Source organism: Terrapene carolina, unplaced genomic scaffold (genome assembly GCF_002925995.2).
Source record: "Terrapene carolina triunguis isolate 2854851 unplaced genomic scaffold, T_m_triunguis-2.0 Scaffold67, whole genome shotgun sequence".
Taxonomy (NCBI): Eukaryota; Metazoa; Chordata; order Testudines; family Emydidae; genus Terrapene; species Terrapene triunguis.
In genome coordinates this window covers 16222330-16242941 of record NW_020664418.1, presented here as the reverse complement: position 1 = coordinate 16242941, position 20612 = coordinate 16222330, and the positions used below count along the sequence as shown (strand labels likewise).

The 20612-nt window shown below is 42.2% G+C and overlaps 1 protein-coding gene across 5 annotated transcripts in view; it reads right to left on the bottom strand.

The window, feature by feature from the left end:
• The window catches only part of SCAPER (S-phase cyclin A associated protein in the ER), a 356482-nt gene that overhangs the window by 329986 nt on the left and 5884 nt on the right, over positions 1-20612 (bottom strand). The gene's annotated exons all lie outside the window — the stretch shown is intronic.

The window sequence follows — 20612 nt, the reverse complement described above, 5'->3', positions numbered from 1 at the left end:
ACCAAGCTACCACTCCATTACAGATGGCTGCCAATGCCTTATGTTTCATGAAGGGTTCTGGAGAAAGCCAGACTGTGGAAGCCAAAACCCCACAAAGGCGGATGATGCAGCAAGAAAACACTCCAAAGTTGGTTATTGGAATGCGAGAACAATGTTTCAAACATCAACAACCTCGCAAATCATGAGGGAAATGGATAACTATGTACTCAAAATCCTGGACATCAGTGAGAGCAGATCGACCAGGTGTGGACAAGAAGCACTTCTAACACGAAAAGAAAATTTTCATTTGTTCAAGTCATTGTGATAACAAACACTGAGTGGGAGTAGCATTCATTACGACAGACTGGGCATACATCATCAACTGGGCATACATCAACCAACACATCATATATGCCAGACTCCAAACCAGATTGGACCAAAAGTGTCAATCAGAGAGTGCTATACTCTGCCAGAGGAACACAGCTTCAAGAATAAAGAGGAATTCTTCTACTGCCTCCAGAGTATGATTGACAGAATATCAAAACATGATTTACTTCTTGTGATGGGCGACCTTATCACTTAGGATATGGAAAGAGTGGACAGCAGGGTGGATAAAAATCAATCATTTTTTTTATTTAAATCAGATTTTTTTGATAAAATGCTTTTTGAGGAAAAAACCTGTCTAAAGATAGTTTTAATTAAGATATATTATAGCTCAAAGATATCTCATCACGGAATAGTGATTATAAATTCTAATTCTATAGCATGAGACAATATATTCATGTAATGTTTAAGAAAAGTTTTGTAAATGAGTTCCAATAGTTCATGGATTAGGGACCCAATCCTATAAGGTTCCAGGGGATTCTGTATAGATTATTTAGATTAATCTTTCTACCCTACCCAATGGGACTCACTGCTAAGTCTAGAAGATACCATCAGAGATGCTTAGTTTTGCAGTTATCAAACTTTGGATCTGCATCTCCAGAGATAACATGCTTGTTAACAGCAATAATGTTTTTAAATAAATAAATAATATAGAGAGGTGAGAAATAACAGACCTCAACCCTACTGTCCCTCTGCAAATTTGTGTACACAGAGTCAATCCCTTACCTCTCTCTAAAAGTGCAGTTTCAAAAAGTTCAATGAATAGAAGATTGTTGGGGGCAGAATAGATCTGGACAAGAAGAAGAAGTCTGGAGATAAATGTGAGAGGGGAGGAACAGACAGTAGAAACAAAGGTGAAACTGTTTGAGCAGCATATTCCAGAAATCTTGAGGTCTTTCTGAGTGTAGCCTTCATTGATTTGAGATCTACCATACCATTTTCTCACTAGAAGGGAAAACCTATACACCTCTACCTCAATATAACGCTGTCCTCGGGAGCCAAAAAAATCTTACCGCGTTATAGGTGAAACGGAGTTATATTGAACTTGCTTTGATCCACCGGAGTGCGCAGCCCTGCTCCCCCCCCGGAGCACTGCTTTACCACGTTATATCCGAATTCGTGTTATATCGGGTGGCGTTATATCGAGGTAGCGGTGTAATGGCAGCAGGCCGTAAAAGAGACCCAGTTTGGATCTCATCTATCTCTGAGTTGTGAAGAATATGTATTAAAGTTATAACAACCAACAAGAATGCACTTTTATGTAGAAATCCATGATTAGATCGAGTCTTCCTGACTAGTGATTTAAATCAAATCAGCCCTGGTGGACAGGGAAGTATGGATTGGTAATCATCAACCAAAATGGCAAGAGACTCATTGAACTATGACTGGTATCCAACCTAGTTCTTGCAAGCACCCTGTTCCCTCACAAAGACACACACAAAGAAAGATGGAATTCACCAGATGGTAAAACAAAATAGATTAACCATGTGTGCATCAACTGAAGATTCAAGTCATCTGTCCAAGATTGCAAGGGCATATCAAGCTGCAAATATTAGCAGTGACCACAATCTCTGCATTGCTACACTGAAAATAACATTAAGGAAGATCACCTTTTAACCAGAAAAGTGGCAAATAAAATCAACAGTACAAAGTTGAAAATGAAAGACTATTGTGAGAAATTCCATCTTGAATTAAGAAACAGGTTTGAAGCACTGCCAAAGGCAGATCAAAGTGAGACACAGACTGAACCTTAAGAAAAATGGGCAGCACTCAGAGGATTGAAGGGGATTGAAGCTGCAGGAGTCACAGTTGGATATCAATATAGACAGAGCAAGAATTGGATAAGCCAAGAGACAAGGCATCTCATCAAGGTAAGGAAAGCACTGCAAGGAAAACTCCTGAATACTAAGACCAATGAAATATTGGAAAAACCAAAGGAGAATATAAGAAACCAGACCAAAAAAGTGAAAACCAATGCAAGGAAAGATAAATGGAGATATGCTGAAGACCTAGCAGCTGAAGCTGAAAATGCTGCTATGTAAGGAAACCACAGAGACATTTACTAAATGACTGAAATCCTTTGTGAAAATTTCAAAGTAAGAAATTGATCAGTCAAAGGCAAAGATGAAAAAATGCTTACAACTAACAGCACCAGATTTTGATGAAATATGCTAAACTGATCAACTTGACATTAACATCAGTCCAGTAGAGATGTCAAAAGTACAGGCTGAAGTCCAGGAGCTGAAAAACAACAAAACAGCAGCAGATGACCAAAGACAGCAGGAATGCTAAAAGCAGTTGATAAGACAACCCTAACAAATCTGAAAGAACTGTTTAATGAAGTCTGGTAAAAGGAGACCCTCCTCCCAACTAGTAGAAACATGGAATCATTGTCAGAATACTCCAAAAAGGTTGTCTCACTGACTGTAACAACTGAAGAAGAGTTACACTACTCTCTGTTGTAGGGAAAGTTTCTGCAGTGTGATACTGTGACGTAGTGGGGATTTTCCCTTGTTATGTTGTATGTGAGCCTACGTGAGCCTTACGGTTTTGCATGAATGAGGTGTGTGCACTGCACCAATGTCTAGGTAGTGAGAATAAGGGTGTGTAACTTTTGCGGGGGCTACTCCAGCTGCCTGCACGGATGCTATGGCTGCCCCTTTGTAACCTGAGACCCAGGAGGGGGATGCGACCAGGTGACTCTTGGCCCTGGAAGGGAGACAAAGGCCGGAGGAGGAGCAACGGGTAGGGCAGGGGCCAGGCAGCTGGAAGAAAGTCAGTCTCGGCTGGATTGGGGCACAGGGGGAGGGCCAGAGCCCTGGCTCTGAGCTCCCCTCCCCCCAAGATGCACTGGGCTGAAAAAGACAGAAGAATAGAATAAAATAGACAAATTTCTGCCCTGTGCGCTAACATTGGCATGAGAAGGATGAAATGTGATAATAAATTATCTTGAATTAATTGGCAATCAATTAAATCGAGGTTAAAAAAAAGTCTAGTGTAGACAAACCTTAGGCCAAAAATACACGTTAGCATAGCAAAGAAACCCTAGAGAGGAGCTCAGGTTTATCCGGACTACCTATTACATGCTAAAATTACACCTTTTCTTCCTAGTGGAAACAAGACCCTAGAGGATAACTTACTACTACACAAAGCTATAGTAGAGAAGTTAAGGATATAAGAAGGATCCCTGAGGATGATTCCCACTCACTTGAGAAACAAATTTGGTTAGATTTTTAAAATATACTCAGTTCAAGGCTTTTGAAAGTATATACAATAAAACAAACATTAACAGATATTGACTAACATCAACTAAAAAATTCTTGCCTCACAACAGAATGCAACCAGGTACTCTACAGGAAAAAGCCTGACTAAGGCCTGGTCTACACTACGAGTTTAGTTCGAATTTAGCAGCGTTAAATCGAATTAACCCTGCACCCGTCCACACAATGAAGCCATTTACTTCGACATAAAGGGCTCTTAAAATCGATTTCTGTACTCCTCCCCGATGAGGGGAGTAGCGCCGAAATCGACATTGCCATTTCGAATTAGGGTTAGTGTGGCCGCAATTCAACGGTATTGGCCTCCGGGAGCTATCCCACAGTGCACCATTGTGACCGCTCTGGACAGCAATCTGAACTCAGATGCACTGGCCAGGTAGTCAGGAAAAGCCCCGCGAACTTTTGAATTTCATTTCCTGTTTGCCCAGCGTGGAGCGCTGATCAGCACAGGTGACCATGCAGAGCTTATCAGCACAGCCAGAATCAAAAAAGAGCTCCAGCATGGACCGTACGGGAGATACTGAATCTTATCACTGTATGGGGAGATGAATCTGTTCTATCAGAACTCAGTTCCAAAGGATGAAATGCCAAAACATTTGAAAAAATCTCCAAGGCCATGATGGACAGAGGCCACGACAGGGACTCAACACAGTGCTGCATGAAACTTAAGGAGCTGAGACAAGCGTACCAGAAAGCCAAAGAATCAAATGGACACTCACAGAGGGAGGGGCGATTGATGACTGTAGCTATCCCACAGTTCCCGCACTCTCCGAAAACCATTTGAATTCTGGGTTGAGCTCCCAATGCCTGAAGGGTCAAAAACATTGTCGCGGGTGGTTCAGGGTATATGTCGTCAGCTCCCTCCCCCCTCCTCTGTGAAAGCAAAGGGGAAAAAATCGTTCCTCGCCTTTTTTCACTGTCACCGTATGTCTACTGGATGCTGCTGGTAGACGCGGTGCTGCAGCGCTACACAGCAGCATCCCCTTGCCTTGCCTTGCGGACGGCAGACGGTGCAGTATGACTGGTAACCGTCATCGTCGTCCCGTGGGTGCTCCTGACTGGCCTTGGTGAGGTCGGTCAGGAGCACCTGGACAAAAAAGGGAATGACTCCAGGTCATTCTCTTCTTTAAGTTTTGTGTAATGGAGATTCAGTTCTGCCTGGAATATCATGCCAGCTGGAGGCTTCTGCCTCAGGCTGCTCTCCCAGTCGGCAGCACCGCACGGTCGCGCCTACCCCTTGCTCCCAGAGCTCACAATCAGATACTTAGACCTCTACATTTTGCTGCAAATAAAAAAATAAAGCTGCCATTTAGAACTGTCCCCCAACATACATATCCTGGGACATTTTGTATTTTACCAGTGTCAACCAAAGGCCCACACACAAATGGAGATTCAGTCCTGCCTGTGCTTCTATCCTAGTGCTTATCACAGATTCTCATTTTCAGCTATAGGCTGAGCAAGTGCAGAATGGTGGTTCACTCAACTTCGCTGTAAGCCAACCGCCCTCCCCTCCCCCCTTTGATCTCTGCTTGCAGAGGCAATAAAGTCAGTGTTGTTTCAAATTCATGCATTCTTTATTACTTCATCACACAAATGGGGGGATAACTGCCAAGGTAGCCCGGAAGGGGTGGGGGAGGAGGGAAGCAACAGGTGGGGTTGTTGTAGGGGCACCCCCTAGAATGGCATGCAGCTCATCATTTCTGCGGGATGTCTGGGGCTCTGACCCGGAGCGGCCGTTTGCCTCTCTGGTTCGTTAGTACGCTTCCATGATATTCTAGGCAGGACTGACTCTCCATTAGACAAAACTTAAAGAAGAGAATGACCTGGGGAGTCATTCCCATTTTTGTCCAGGCGCCCCCGACCGACATCACCGAGGCCGGCCAGGAACACCTATGACAGCAGCAAATGGTACAGTATAACTGGTAACCATCTTTGCCAACTTGCAAAGCAGCAGACGGTACAGTATGGCTGGTAACCGTCTTTGCTAACTTGCAAAGGCAAGGGGATGCTGCTGTGTAGCGCTGCAGTACTGCATCTGTCAACAGCATCCAGTAGACATACGGTGACAGTGAAAAAAGGCTGAACGGGCTCCATGGTTGCCGTGTTATGGCATCTGCCCGGGCAATCCAGGGAAAAGGGCGCAAAATGATTGTCTGCCGTGGCTTTCAAGGAGGGAGGACTGACTGACGACATTTACCCATAACCACCCGCAACAAATTTTTGGCCCCATCAGGCATTGGGATCTCAACCCAGAATTCCAATGGGCGGGGGAGACTGCGGGAACTATGGGATAGCTATGGGATAACTACCCACGGTGCAACATTCCGGAAGTCGACGCTAGCTTCGGTACATGGACGCACACCGCCGAATTAATGTGCTTAGTGTGGCTGCATGCACTCGACTTTATACAATCAGTTGCTAAAAATCAAATTCTGTAAATTCGGAGTAATCCCGTAGTGTAGACATACCCTAAGAAGGCAGATTTTATACCATGGCACTGCAGATCAACAGACTGGGGCCCTCTGAGACAGGCATAACATGCAAGAGCTGGCTTTAAAAGGACCCTCTGCTGAGACTGCACTTCTTCCAGTACAATAGTAAGAAGGAGGAAAATAAGGGAGAATCTTAACTTCAGTACGTTCATAATTGCTGACAAAAGTGCAATAAAAAGAAAACTAATGATGACTTACAAAACAAAATTAAACAACTGGGCTAAGAAATATGGATCATTGTAACAATGTTTTTATTATTGGTCACTTTCTTGTGATTTTATTTTATTGCATTATACTGAAACCACCTAATATTTAAAATATGACTTTAAAAAAGTAACAACTGCAGTAAATGACATTCAGAGTCCAAGATAGTAAGCTATCAACAGGAATCTTAGTCATTTTACTCTAGCTGAAAATTCCTAAAAACTTATACTTACAAATGAACAAATATTTACTTACAAATATACAAATACAAATATTTAACTTACAAATATTTGTACTTTTATTCCTGCAGTATGTTATTTTTGTTTAAAAATGGTTTGTATAATGTACTTCTACATAATTTTCTATCTGAGGACCTCAAACCACCTTATAAGTAATAAATTTAGCTTCGCAGTATCTCTTTAAGGTACTATGAGTTGATGGGCAGCTTCACCAGGCAGGGAAGGTATATAAAGCTCCAACCTTGAGTCTTTTTAAAACCCTTAACTTAGGGCTTGTTTTATTATCAAATCAACTGGGGGGGGGGGCGAGAAACACCCTGGGTAATAATTCCAAGAAGGTTTCCCTGTGTTAACCAGACAGGAGGGAGAGAACGCATCCTTTCCCTAAGAGCTGTCCAGTCTGCACCAACAGAGAAGGGAAAGGATGCATCATTCCGCTTTGGTAGCGCCTACTGGCCATTATTCACAATTGGCTCCTGCTCCCTGCAAGTGTCTCCCTCTCTGCCTGAAAAATGCAGAAAGCCGTCTCAGATCCTTCCCTGAGGTGGGACTCATCTATCTGCTTAAGAGGGAGGAACCTTTATATGTGATTTCCTGTAAAGCAGAACTAGCAGCATGTTACCTGCAGCTACAGCTCAAAGTTTTAAAGGCACAAAGGCTGTCAGAGGTGCACTGGGATGTGCATATGCACCTATGTGCCCCGTTACAGGTATATATTATGATGTCCATTTCAGGGCTTGTTTCTATAAACACTTAAAGGGACACAGTCAATTTGAAAATAGCATTTACATCTGAAAATGTTGTAGCTACTATCATTACAAATAAACCTGAAGATAACTGTAACGGAAAGAAATTAAAAGAAAAAGTATTCTCTTTTCAGATTGTTTACTTTCTTCAATTGACAGCACACTGTGCATAGTCTTACTGTTTTGTTGATGGGATATTATTCCCAATCTCATGCTCTGCAAGAGGGAGTTTACTTTTAACAGCAGGAGCAGAGCTCAAATTGAAAGGCAGGAAGTAACAGTCAGATATGTACACACAGACAAAGGGGGGAGGAAAGGAGGGCTGGCCTGAAAAATTTCGGTGATGTTGCTCTCGCGCCCATCCATAAGACTTTTCCAACTGTAAACGGGGGAAAGAAAAGCTCCTATAACAAATGATAGAGTACATTTAACAAAATTCAAAACATACTACTTAAAGAGTGCTCTGTAAAAAAATTAATTTAAAAGTTCAAGTTACAGTATGTAACTACCTATGTGAGCAGTCCCACTGAAGTCAACAGAACCATTCATGTAGTTAACTGTTTGCAATACATGTTGAGAAAATGAATCACAAAACGTTAATAAAACCAATATTTTAAGCATTGATAGTACAGATCAAGATGTTTCCTGCACCACACTTACAACTTGAGGCCCCAATCTTGCAACCATTTCAGTCCATGAGCACTATCATCTTTAATAACCAAGTCTTGTAAAAATGACTGCAGACTCTGCTAGATGAGGCACTGTAGTTTAAACTGTTTTATCTATGTGTATCATGGTAGTATGAAATGCAATAAATGTGTGTGAGAAACTGCAAATTTTTTTGAATGTTTGTACCAACAATATTTTAACCTAGGCTCCTGTCATCCAGAAGACCTCAGTAGATTGTTTCAAAGTCACAGTGTGCCATCTAGTGCTACACAGAGAATTACTCGGAGGCACTACCGTATACCATAGTGTCCTTAACACAAAAGTAGTATAACTAAAGAGGAATTGAGCTGTGAAAGAAAGCTAACATATGAAAGGGACAAGTTATTTAATTTGGTTCAAAAGGAACCCCAAGGAGGGTAAACTCAAAAATGGGGCCTATGTTAAAACTGTTCCATTTCATCCTTAGTCTAACTACTTGCCAGGAAATGTTAAAAACAGCCAATATTTGTGTAAGTCCAAAATAATATTTTACTTTTTACTAGGGCTGTCAATTAATTGCAGTTAACTCATGCAATTAACTCAAAAAAGTTAATCGCAATTAAAAAAATTAATCGTGATTAATCGCAGTTTTAATCATTGAAATGTATTAAATAGTTTGGATGTTTTTCTACATTTTCATAGATATTGTATTCTGTGTTGTAATTGAAATCTGGCACTTAAATATCTTTCAATGCCAGCTATAACAGTGGCATGAGAACTCCTGTTCTCACTTTCAGGTGACATTGTGAACAAGAGGCAGGCAGTATCATCTCCTGCAAATGTAAATAATCTTGTTGGTCTGAGCAATTGGCTGAACAAGAAATAGGAGCGATTGGAATTGCAAGCTCTAAAATTTTACATTGTTTTATTTTTGAATGCAGTTTTTTTGTACATAATTCTACATTTGTAAGTTCAACTTTCATGATAAAGAGGTTGCACTACAGTACTTGTATTAAGTGAATTGAAAAATACTCTCTTGTTTTTTTACAGGGCAAATACTTGTAATCAAAAATAAATATAAAATGAGCACTGTACACTTTGTATTCTGTGTTGTAACTGAAATCAATATATTTGAAAATTTAGAAATCACCCAAAAATATTTAAATAAATGGTATTCTATTATTAACAGTGCGATTAATCGCGATTAATTTTTTTAATTGCTTAACCGCCCGACTTTTTACTCTACTCCTGCAGAAGCATTTAAAAGTATTCTCAGAGGCTGGCTTACATTACTGATATAGGGGTTTATAAACTGTCCATACAACATGCAGTAAGGAAAGATGCCCAAAGCTTGCACAACCAAGCAATGCACAAACTGGTCAGGAGCCTAAGGGCCATAACAAATTTGCATAAAATGATAGTCTTCTCTCTTTTTACTCTCTAAGTGACGTTATATGTCTTGTCAACACAAAAAGTTGCACCAGTTTAACATACATCTAATTTTAAATCAGTGTAGTTAAACTGTTGCAAACCCCTATATGAACACTTATTTCAGTTTGAGCGGTTTAGTTTGATTTAAATTAAACCAATTTCTAACCAAATTCACCTAACTGAAATAAGCCAAAATACGAGTGTTCATAAAGCCTTTGGCCCTGATTTAACTAAATCAGTTTAAAATCATGGCTTTAGTTAAAGCAGTGCACTTTTCTGTGTGAATAATCCCAAAATTGAGGAAAGTAGTGGGCTGTCTTGCAGACCTTTGATCATCTCAGCATTCAGATTTACTCTGAAAAATGTTTACAAAAAACTTGTCCTATAGTTGTTGCATGGTTTTCTTTAAAATTATTATTTCAACATCTTTAAAAACAAATAGAAAACAGCAGAAAAACCACATGCCCTTGTCTTTTATTGGACGTAAGACAATCAGATATTATGTCTCTTCTGAATATGATAACCTGTGACTTTGAAAGAACTTCTCTGATATGAAACCACATACAAAAAATTAGTCAATAACCAGACAATGGTAAAACAAAATATTCTAGAGATGCTTTCTAAACATAAGTTCTCTTTTTAAAATGGAGACCAGTTAAGTGAAATTTGGACTAAGTATGAACATGAAAACAATTCCCTCCTTGAAAGAAAAAATGTCATCATTACGAACTCAATAAACAGTTTAAGAGATTAAGTTTCAGGTTAGCAAGTGATTATTTTGATCCCCCTAGTCTTGAGACCACCAAATGATACCCCAAGACAAAGCTGCACAAGTAGCTAGCTACAGGCTTACTCCTGAAATTACTACAAAAGATGTCTATATTACTATCACCCATCAGTTTAGCCCTTTACGTAACTAACACATGTTCCTTGCCCCAAAGAGCTTGCAAGCTAACTAAGACAAGACAAACAAGAACAGAACCTTGTGGGACACCAGCCAGAGAATAGGAAATCCTTAAAGGAGATGCTGAAGGTATAGTCAGCAAAACAGGAGAACCAGGAGAGTACAGTCACAAAGCAAAGAGGAGAGTGTGTCATAGAATCACAGGGTTAGAAGGGACCGCAAGGGTCATCTAATCTAACCCCCTGCCAAGATGCAGGATTTGTTGTGTCTAAATCACTGTGTCAAAGGCAGTACTGGACATAGAGACATTAAGCCCCTTCCATTCATCTAGAATGAAGTAATCATTCACCCTATAGTGAGGACTATTTCAGCTGATGGATAAAATCTGGGGCCCAAACCCCAGTATATATATATATAGTATTGAAATACTCATGTTTTAAACATTCCTAAAACTGCTGGAGTTACAATCAGTAGTTAACGAAGAGGAGCTACTACAAATTCACTAACCCCTTACATACTAGGTAGTTATTATTAGGTCTGTGCTATTTACTTGCAACCCTATCTTCCTTATTTCATTGTAAATCGCTAATATGCACTGAGGGATGGCAGTGAATATTAGAGGGCCCTTTTACAGGGGTTCCCTACTTCATTAACATTCTCTGTATACATGTACTAAGACATTTCTCTAATCAGGAAGAGATAGTCAATTTCATCCATCTTGCACTGTCAAGTAGGGTGACCAGACAGCAAGCGTGAAAAATTGGGACGGGGGTGGGGGGTAATAGGCTTCTATATAAGAAAAAGCCTCAAATATCGGGACTGTCCCTATAAAATCGGGACATCTGGTCACCCTACTGTCAAGCAAAACTTAGCCATGGTCCCTGTGACATTCTGTACCTTGGGGGAGCATCCTGGAACCCCCATAATTCCTCATTTATATATGATTGTGATCTTGCATATAAAGCATGCCTTGTAAGATAACAGGGGAAAGGTTATGATCTGCTGAAAGTCATATCTCTATCCATATATGCATATCATTAATGCATATGAAGTTATGAAAATTATGTTGTATGGTTGTTACTAAAACATGTTGTAAGCTGGGGAATCAGCCAGATATTAGCTCCCCAGAGGCAACAGCAAGGAAAGCAACCAACACCCAGGCAGGGTATCAATCAACCCATCAGCAACCATTGTCCAGCAAGGGAGCTACAATGTAATGACTCACCTGCATGAGGCCACACCAGGGGAATTGCTCAACCTTGCTGGGAGACTCAATGCCCCAGACATGCCTGGACTTGGGTTTTCCAAGCACATGGACTGAGGGTATAAAACAGCCAGAGTGGCCATATGCTGGCTTTTCTCCTGCCCCCACCTACGCTGCAAGCAACTAAGGGCACGTCTTCACTAGCAACATGAAAGCGCTGCCATGGCAGCACTTTAACGTGGCTGTGTAATCGCGGCACCAGCACCAGAGAGCTCCCCCAGCGCTATAAAAAACCCACCCCCATGAGGGGAGTAGCTCCCAGCGCTGTTGCACTGTCTACACTGCCACGTTACAGAGCTGAAACTTGCAGCAGACGGTATATTCCTGGGGTACAGTGCTGGGAGGGGATTGGGCTGGTGCTTTTCTCTCTGTGATTCATGAGTGGCTCTGGGAGCATTCATGCAATATAGCTGCGTGTGGGGCTCCACATGCTGTTGTACTAAGTGATCACAGTGCCTGGAGGGGCTTGCTGCTGGTCACTAGCAAGGCATTGTGAGAGACAGCCCAGACTGGAGAGAGTTAAGGGGGCACAGTGGTCCCACAGTTCCAGCTGCACCCCAGGGGGATCCTGCTATGGTAAGGTAGAATAACATTCTAAATTAATGGACTGCATAACAGTCAGATGTGCAGATCTGTTGGTGCAAGAGAGTATGAGGTCACTATTAAGATTTTGCATAAGAGCACACGTTGGATGAATATGGAGATATACCTATATCATAGAACTGGACGGGACCTTGAAAGGTCATCGAGTCCAGTTCCCTGCCTTCACAGCAGGACCAAGTACTGTCCCTGGCAGATTTTTGCCCCAGATCCCTAAATGGCCCCCTCAAGGATTGAACTCACAGCCCTGGGTTTAGCAGGCCAATGCATCCCTTCCCCCCTGAAATTGGGGAACATACTGGTTTTTGGTATGTATTGAAGACAGAAGGAAATGCTTTATGGAATATCATAGTGAATTACTGACAACATTGTACATGATGGCAAAGGTGGCAAGAAATGCTGGAGGCCTTTTCTGTAACTTCTTATTTGCATTCTCAAGGTTTTGGGTGATGGAGGTGTGTCCTCATGCAACTTTAATTATCACTAAATGCATGTTGTTTTACTTTCAATATTTAAACATAAAAAAGACACATCACATGTACAGAAACAAAAGGCTATTAGTATGAGAAACAGAAAACCTAAACTTTGAGGCAGGGAAACAGCAAAAATTGAACTGTATCTTCCCACTATCCCCCCACTGCGCACACACCCTGAAAATCTGGGGAGCAGTTTCCACTTTCTCTTCAGTTAGGGACTAAGCATTTCTTGCAAGCTGCTCAGCATTCTCAACTCCCACTGACTTCAACTGGAATTGAGGGCACACAGTATCCATGGGAAGATTCTTCACTGTTAATAGTCTAGAAGATTTCCTGCATCACAGCACTGATAAAAAACAGACCTGTGCAGCTGAGCTTTTTAAAATTGGACTGTTCTTCAGTATTGGAAAAAATACTGCAAAAAGACTTAGAATTGTAAACAGTGCTGTTCCTGTTGTTTGTAAAACTTTGGCAAATTGCTACATCAGATTAAAAAGGTACTTAAAATATTTGTTGAAAGTCTCTTGTTGCAAAGTGTTCTTTAAAGGTCCTTGAACAGCAGACTCTGGCACATAATAGAGATGTCTTAATTCTCTATTAAAAATGTCATTTCTTAGCATTCCCTCAAGACAATATAAAAGTAACATATAAAAAAGAAACTGGTCTCAAACTCTTTCCTAGCCTATATATTCCCAGATAATGCTGCTTTTTCTTCCCTCCCCCACCCACAATGCTTGGTGGTTTCATGATAAAGAATTTATCTTCAGGGAGATCACAGAGTTGTGAACTCCTTTTTAGTGATTTGAAAGTGTCCTATGCTATAAATCATTGAAGACACTCATTTATGGTATATGTCAAATTGAGCTGGACCATAATGGAATGCAGCCAACAGACATTAACAGAAATGCATGAAATTCAACAAAAAAATATTAATTTACATGTAGAGTTTAAATTTACATCTTGGTTATATATATTTATTTTATGGAGGGAAAATTCAAATATCAAACCCATTTAAAAATAGAATCTTTCTTTGATCTATTTCTTAAAAATACAGTTGAAAGTTGATCTAAATAAGTACAGTATGGTAACATTGCATCAGTTGCTTAACTTTACAATTTCCATGTGCTGATAAAAGTTGTGCAACTCTTGTAAACTCAGGATTTACCTGAATTTGCCAAATTAGTCCAGTAAAACGCATCTTCAGGTAAAATATCTTGTTCTTGATTTTTACTAACAGTATTGGGGGGGGGAGGAGTTGAGATTATTTTATTTTGTTTTTGCTTTGAGAAAAGCATTTTTTACTCTTTAAAAGAGCAGTTTATCTTTTTTAATTAAATAAGATGCAGGTACCAAATTTAGATTTCTAATTTTATGATTTCCAGTATTACAACTTGCTACGGTAAATATGATTTAAAATAATAAGAATATAGAGATAAAAGAACACATCAAACTTTTTTAATTAACTTGTGTTATCTTTTAAAGTATATGCCCTCTTTTCAGTTATATATGTACTCCTAACATCAAAAAGATATATGCAATACCTTTTTAAAAAATGTTTGATTTGATAAACTACCCTACCAACAGACCATCTTTGCAGAATTAAATTTAACAGTAAAGAACTAGACTTTGAGAATTTCATAATTAACCGACATATTCTGACATTTCTTTTTTTTTTTATTTCCCCTCTTATATTTCAAAAACATCATTTACAAATCAATTAATTTGGTTACTTTGAGACTGCTACATCATCGCAAAATTTCACTATGAAAAATACTTATATTGTTCTTGAAGATACATTAACTGGGATTAAAATAGGCTGCTGAAAGAAATAAAGGTAAAACGTACATACAGAATAGAAGTAGAGTTTGTATGCAGATTTGTTTTCCATCATAATTAACTATGATAAACTTGTACCACAAAATTTCTAGAAGATGTCCCTCTTAATGCTTAGCAAAAATGTTATCCAATATTAACAAAAACAGATCTTCATGTAACTAATCAACTTGTTCAGCATTAGTTTCCAACCCAGAGATCACTTAAAGCCAATTTGTAGTAAGGTCTGCAGGCAAAAGTTGTTTTAAATTAGTTGTTGCTAACCAAGTCTTTGTTTAGGCAACTCCTTATCATTGGCAAGTCCCTCTAAGCACTGAAAATGTTGCACTGGCAACCCACACCTTTATTATGCTTACACACTAAGGCCTTGTCTACATTGGCAAGTTTCTGTGCAGTAAAGCAGCTTTCTGCGTTGTAACTCCCGAGGTGTACACACTGCCAAACCACTTAGTGCGCAGAAACTGCGCAGTTACAGTGCTGTAAAAAAACCACCCCAACGAGAAGCGTACAGCTTTCTGCACCAGGGCTACAGCGCCGCGGTGCCAGTGTAGATACCCTGGTCAATTACAGTGCTGTGATTGGACTCCAGGAGGTATCCCACAATGCCTGTTCTTGCCTCTCTGGTCATTGGTTTGAACTCTACTGCCCAGCCCTCAGGTGACCAACCATGAGCCCCACCCCTTAAATTCCATGGGAATTTTGAAAGTCCCCTTCCTGTTTGCTCGGTGACACGTGCAGTGGTCTCAGCACATCTTTCCGGGTGACCATGCCTGTTCCACACACCAGGCGATCCCCCACTTGGAGCTATGCCGAGCTGCTGGACCTCATCAGCATTTCAGGAGAGGAGGTTGTCCAGTCCCAGCTGTGCTCCAGCTGTAGGAATTATGATACCTACGGACAGAGTTCACGATACATGACAGAAAGGGGCCATGACCGGGACACACTGCAGTGCAGGGTCAAAGTAATGGAGCTGCAGAACACCTACCACAAGGCGTGAGAGGCAAACCGCCACTCCAGTGCTGCCCCCACGAGTAGCCAGTTCTACAAAGAGCTGGACGTGATACTCGGTGGTGACCCCACCTCCACTGCGAAGGCCACTGTGGATACTTCAGTGGCTCGTGTGCCAGTAGAGAATGGACTGAGCCAGGAGGAGGAAATCTTGGACGAGGATGTGTAGGGGGACCCAGAGGCAGAGGACGACTCTGAGGTCAGAGACGCATGCAGCCAGGAGCTCTTCTCTACGCCGGAGGAGGCTAGCCAGTCATAGCTGTCAGAGCTTGGCGAAGCACAAACAGGAGAGAAGGCTCCTGGTAAGTGGCTTTGATTTTGGGAATCACTGAAGCGAGTTGTTGGGGGCAGGAGGGTTGCAGAAAGCAGGCCTGTGTCTGTATGGTGCGCGTACCACCACATGCCTAGTCTGAGCAGCAGACCAAGGTGTTGATTGGCTCCCTCACTTCACAGGAATCTTCCTCAGAGATCTCCAGGAAACTCTCATGGAGATACTGGGCAATCTGCTGCTGCAGGTTCTTTGGCAGAGCCGCTTTGTTTCTTGCCCCATTAACGGTAACTTTCCCGCACCACTCTAAGCATCATGGGGGGGCTGAGGAGGGGGGTGTGTTGCCGCACACAGGCGAGCCGCATAAGGGCCATGGTGGAAGCCGCAGTCTTGGAGAAGATCCTCCATTAATTCCCTGCTAACCTTCAGCAGCGAGCTATCTTCCATAACGAACACAGCTTGTGGAAAATGTGCTGGCTCTCCCCAAGAGCCACGTGCCCAGTGTACAGTACGGTCCTGGAAAACTGATTTCCCCTACCCCTGCGGTTACTCACTATTTTGGGGGTCTTGGGGCTCATGTGTGCTTGCCTGGAGTCAGCCAGTTAGTGATAAGTACTGCATGTGAATAGTGGCTGTGTTTTAAATCACTGAATCAGTGGTCTCTGTGTTGCAAACAATACTGCTTCTGTAAAATGTTGCATTTTGGCTTCACAGATAAGACCTTGGGAGCCCAGCCTCCCTCTTTGTTATCGCCAGCTGAATGGCTGCACAGAATTAGAAACGGAGACGAAGAACTAAAGAGAACTTTCTGCGTGATGTGATGATGCACTCCGTGGCCGAAAAACTAGAATTGAAGGAGTGGCAGGACAGCATGAAGAGGGACCGAAAGGAGAACGTGGCGTGCCAGGACGAAGCCACGGAGAGGCTCTTAAACATTATGGAGTGCCAACTGGACACTACTAGCACTGCAAACCGAGCAGCTCCATGCCCACCCTCCCCAGCAGCCGCTGTCGCAAAATTCTTTCCCATGCGCCCCCCAGACACTGCCAACACACTCTTATCAACCTGCTGGCTCCAGTCTGTACCCGCTACATTTCACTCCTCCCCCGTCACAGTATAGCACTGCGGACTCTCAGTACCCACTGCACTCAACACCCGTCCCTCTGCAGTTTAGCCCTGCTGAAGTACAGTACCCACTGCACTGTACTCCAAAGGAGAAAGTTGGATAGGATACCTGGACATACACAAATCTTTAACCGTCCCGGGACCCCACCTCCTCCTGGGACCCTCCCTTCCCTCATCCCCCTCAGTGCTGATGTGTTTTTTTGTCTCTCTCCCTCCTCCGTTTGTTGTTTTTTAATAAAAGAATTGTTTTGGTTTGAAAGCAATCTTTATTCCATTAACTGGAAAAAAAACAGTGCCCTGCAAAGCAACTGGCAATTTTCTTAAATCTTCATAGTGCATCATCTGTACCAAACACAATCACCTCTTAGCATTACACACACTGCACTTCCAAGCATAGCAACAAATATTAGTGGCTTTCAGCTTCAAATTGCTGTCTCAAGGCATCCCTGATCCTTATGGCCCCACGCTGTGCCCCTCTAATAATCCTTGTCTCTGGCTGTTCAAATTCAGCCTCCAGGCGCTGAGCCTCAGCAATCCAGCCCTGAGTGAAGCTTTCACCCTTCTCTTCACAAATATTATGGAGCGTACAGCACGCGGCTATAAGCATAGGAATATTGTCATCAGACAGGTCCAGCCTACCATATAGGCAGCGCCAGCGGCCCTTTAAACAGCCAAAAGCACACTCAACAGTCATTCTGCACTTGCTCAGCCTGTTGTTGAACAGCTCCTTGCTGCTGTCACGGTGCCCCATGTATGGCTTCATAAGCCATACAACTAAGGGGTAGGCAGGGTCTCCCAGGATCACAATGGGCATTTCAACTTCCCCTACCGTGATCTACTGGTCCAAGAAGAAAGTCCCTGGTTGCAGCTTCCTGAACAGGCCAGTGTTCCAAAAGATGCGTGCGTTATGCAGCTTTCCGGACCAGCCTGTGTTAATGTCTGTGAAAAGCCCACGGTGATCCACAAGCGCCTGAAGAACCATTGAGAAATATCCCTTCCGATTAATGTACTCAGTGGCTAGGTGGTCTGGTGCCAGAATTGGAATGTGTGTGCCATATATCGCCCCTCCGTAGTTAGGGAAGCCCATTTGTGCAAAGCAATCCACAACGTCATGCACGTTGCCCAGAGTCACGGTCTTTTAGAGCAGGATGCAATTAATGGCCCTGAACACTTCTATCAACACGAATCCAATGGTCAACTTTTCCACTCTGAACTGGTTAGCAACCAATCAGTAGCAGTCTGGAGTAGCCAGCTTCCACAGTGCAATTGCCACATGCTTCTCCAACGGCAAGGCAGCTCTCATTCTTGTGTCCTTGTGCCGCAGGGCTGAGGCAAGCTCATCACACAGTCCCCCTGATGTGGCTTGCCTCATCCGAAACTTCTGCAGCCACCGCTCGTCATCCTAGATGTGCATGACAATGTGATCCCACCACTCAATGCTTGTTTCCCGAGTCCAAAAGCGGCGTTCCGCTGTGGTCAGCATCTCCATGAATGCCACAAGCAATCTCGTGTAGTAGCTACTACTTGTGGCGAGATCAATGTCAAACTGCTCTTGCCTTTGTAGTTAAAGGAAAAACTCCACTGCCACTCGTGACATGTTAGTGAGAGCGAGCAGCATATTGGTCAACAGTGCAGGATCCATTCCTGCAGACCGAAGAGGCAAAGCAGAGCGTGAAGTACACAAACCGTTGAAAGATGGCACCAAATGCAGATGGAAGCATAGGGATTGCTGGGATGCAAAGCAATGCATCACGGAGCATTGGGACAGGACCCAGGATGCCCCGCGACTCCCTCCGCCTTCCCACAACTCTTAGCGGCAGAAGAGAAAGAGATGCTCTGTGGGATAGCTGCCCAGAGTGCATCGTTCCGAATACCACTGCAAATGCCGCAAGTGTGAACACGCTATTTTGCAGGCAGCTGACAGTGTGAACACACAACTGCTGTTTACCTTCAGCGCTCTCTGAGCGACACTGTAACAGCCAGCGCTGTAACTCTGCCAGCGTAGACATACCCTAAAGCTCTGCACAATTACAGTGCAAACCAAACGACGACGTAGTTTGTGACAAAGCAGGCAAAATCTTACCAAGATTCAGATGTAACTGCCAACATTTTATGGTATAGTTTGATACTCTTAAAAATGCTTCTAATATATATGTAAAATTAAATAAAAAATATGTTAAAAGAATTTTCAAGTTACAAAGTCAAGCATTCAAAAAAGTTAGGAAATGTCAAAATTAAGATTTCCTGCGCAACCATGATTTAGCGCCCTTGTGAGTATACATTAAGATAAAGACTTTAATTACGTAATCACGTACTATATTTTTCAGAAGACCTCTGCTTCATTCAATGGGCAGCAGGAATGGTGTTCACTGAATGGGCAGCTATTCAATATTTCTTTGTATCCTCTTCATACAATGCAGAGCCCAAGGCCTAATTTATCATACATCAGACAAACCCCGAACTGAATATATAATTACTAAATTTCTCATGGGCTTTCCTATGGTACTCTCAACAAAGTACCTGAGTGGTCACAGACATTAATGGATCTGTCTTCACACCACTATCACAAGGTGGCATTATTATCTCCACTTTACAGATGGAGAATAGAGGCACAGAGACATTCAGGCCAAAACTCACAAAAACTTAAAGGAAACCTGCACAACACCTTCAAAAGTTAAGCTTAAAGATTAGATAAGATAAACTTTGTTGTAATGAGCCTTAAATTCAGTGTATTTATTAGGTCCATGATTTTCTAACAATCTATAACCCACTAGCTCTCCTTTATCTTATAGTGGCAGAGGTGTTTACAGCCACCTATCTTTCCCAGACCTGAAGAAGAGTGGTGGGTAAACTCAAAAGCGTGTCTTGTTCACCAGCTGAAGTTGGTCCAATAAAAGATATTACCTCGCACACCTTGTCTCTCTAATATCCTGGGATCAACATGGCTACAACAACACTAAAAACATCCACTAATTTTGGATGCCCAACTTGAGATGCCCAGGGCCTGATTTTTTGCTGTACTTAGCATTTGTATAGCACTTTTTACAGTAAGTTCAAAGCACAGCTCCAGTCAACTTCAATTGCAGTTGTGAGCACTCAGCACTTCTGCAAGTCTTGTCTCAGGTGTCTCAAGTTCAGCAACTAGAAAATTAGGAACATCAAATTAATGGCAACTTATAAAAAATTTGGTTAAAGTGATTTGCCAAGCATTGCATAGGAACTCTCTGCCAGAAGCAGGGATAAAATTTTCGGCCAAGACACTATATTTTCTCTACCTGCAGTCCCCAACCCCATTAACTATACACCTTCCAAATTCAAATTGTATGGCAACTTTAATTCTGGTATTTACTGACTTTTGAGTTCTTGACTTTGCAACCTGAATGTTCCTTTAGTGTAGATTTTTTTAAATGTCATTTCCTAATTTTTTTTTAAAAGCAAACTAAAAAGAAAAATCCGTCTGGAATCATATTGACCCCTATGTTGGTCATCAGCAGTGTTGGCAACTTTAATCCACAGCCCAGATTTCTACAATGTGAGCTGAGTAATTGGTAATAGTAGTCTGTTAGCCTTTCTGAAGACTAGCCACTAGAGCAGGGGTTCCCAAACTTGGTTCGCGGCTTGTTCAGGGTAAGCCCCTGGCAGGCCGTGAGACACTTTGTTTACCTGAGCGTCCACAGGTACGGCCTCTGGCAGCTCCCAGTGGCCACGGTTCGCCGTTCCCGGCCAATGGGAG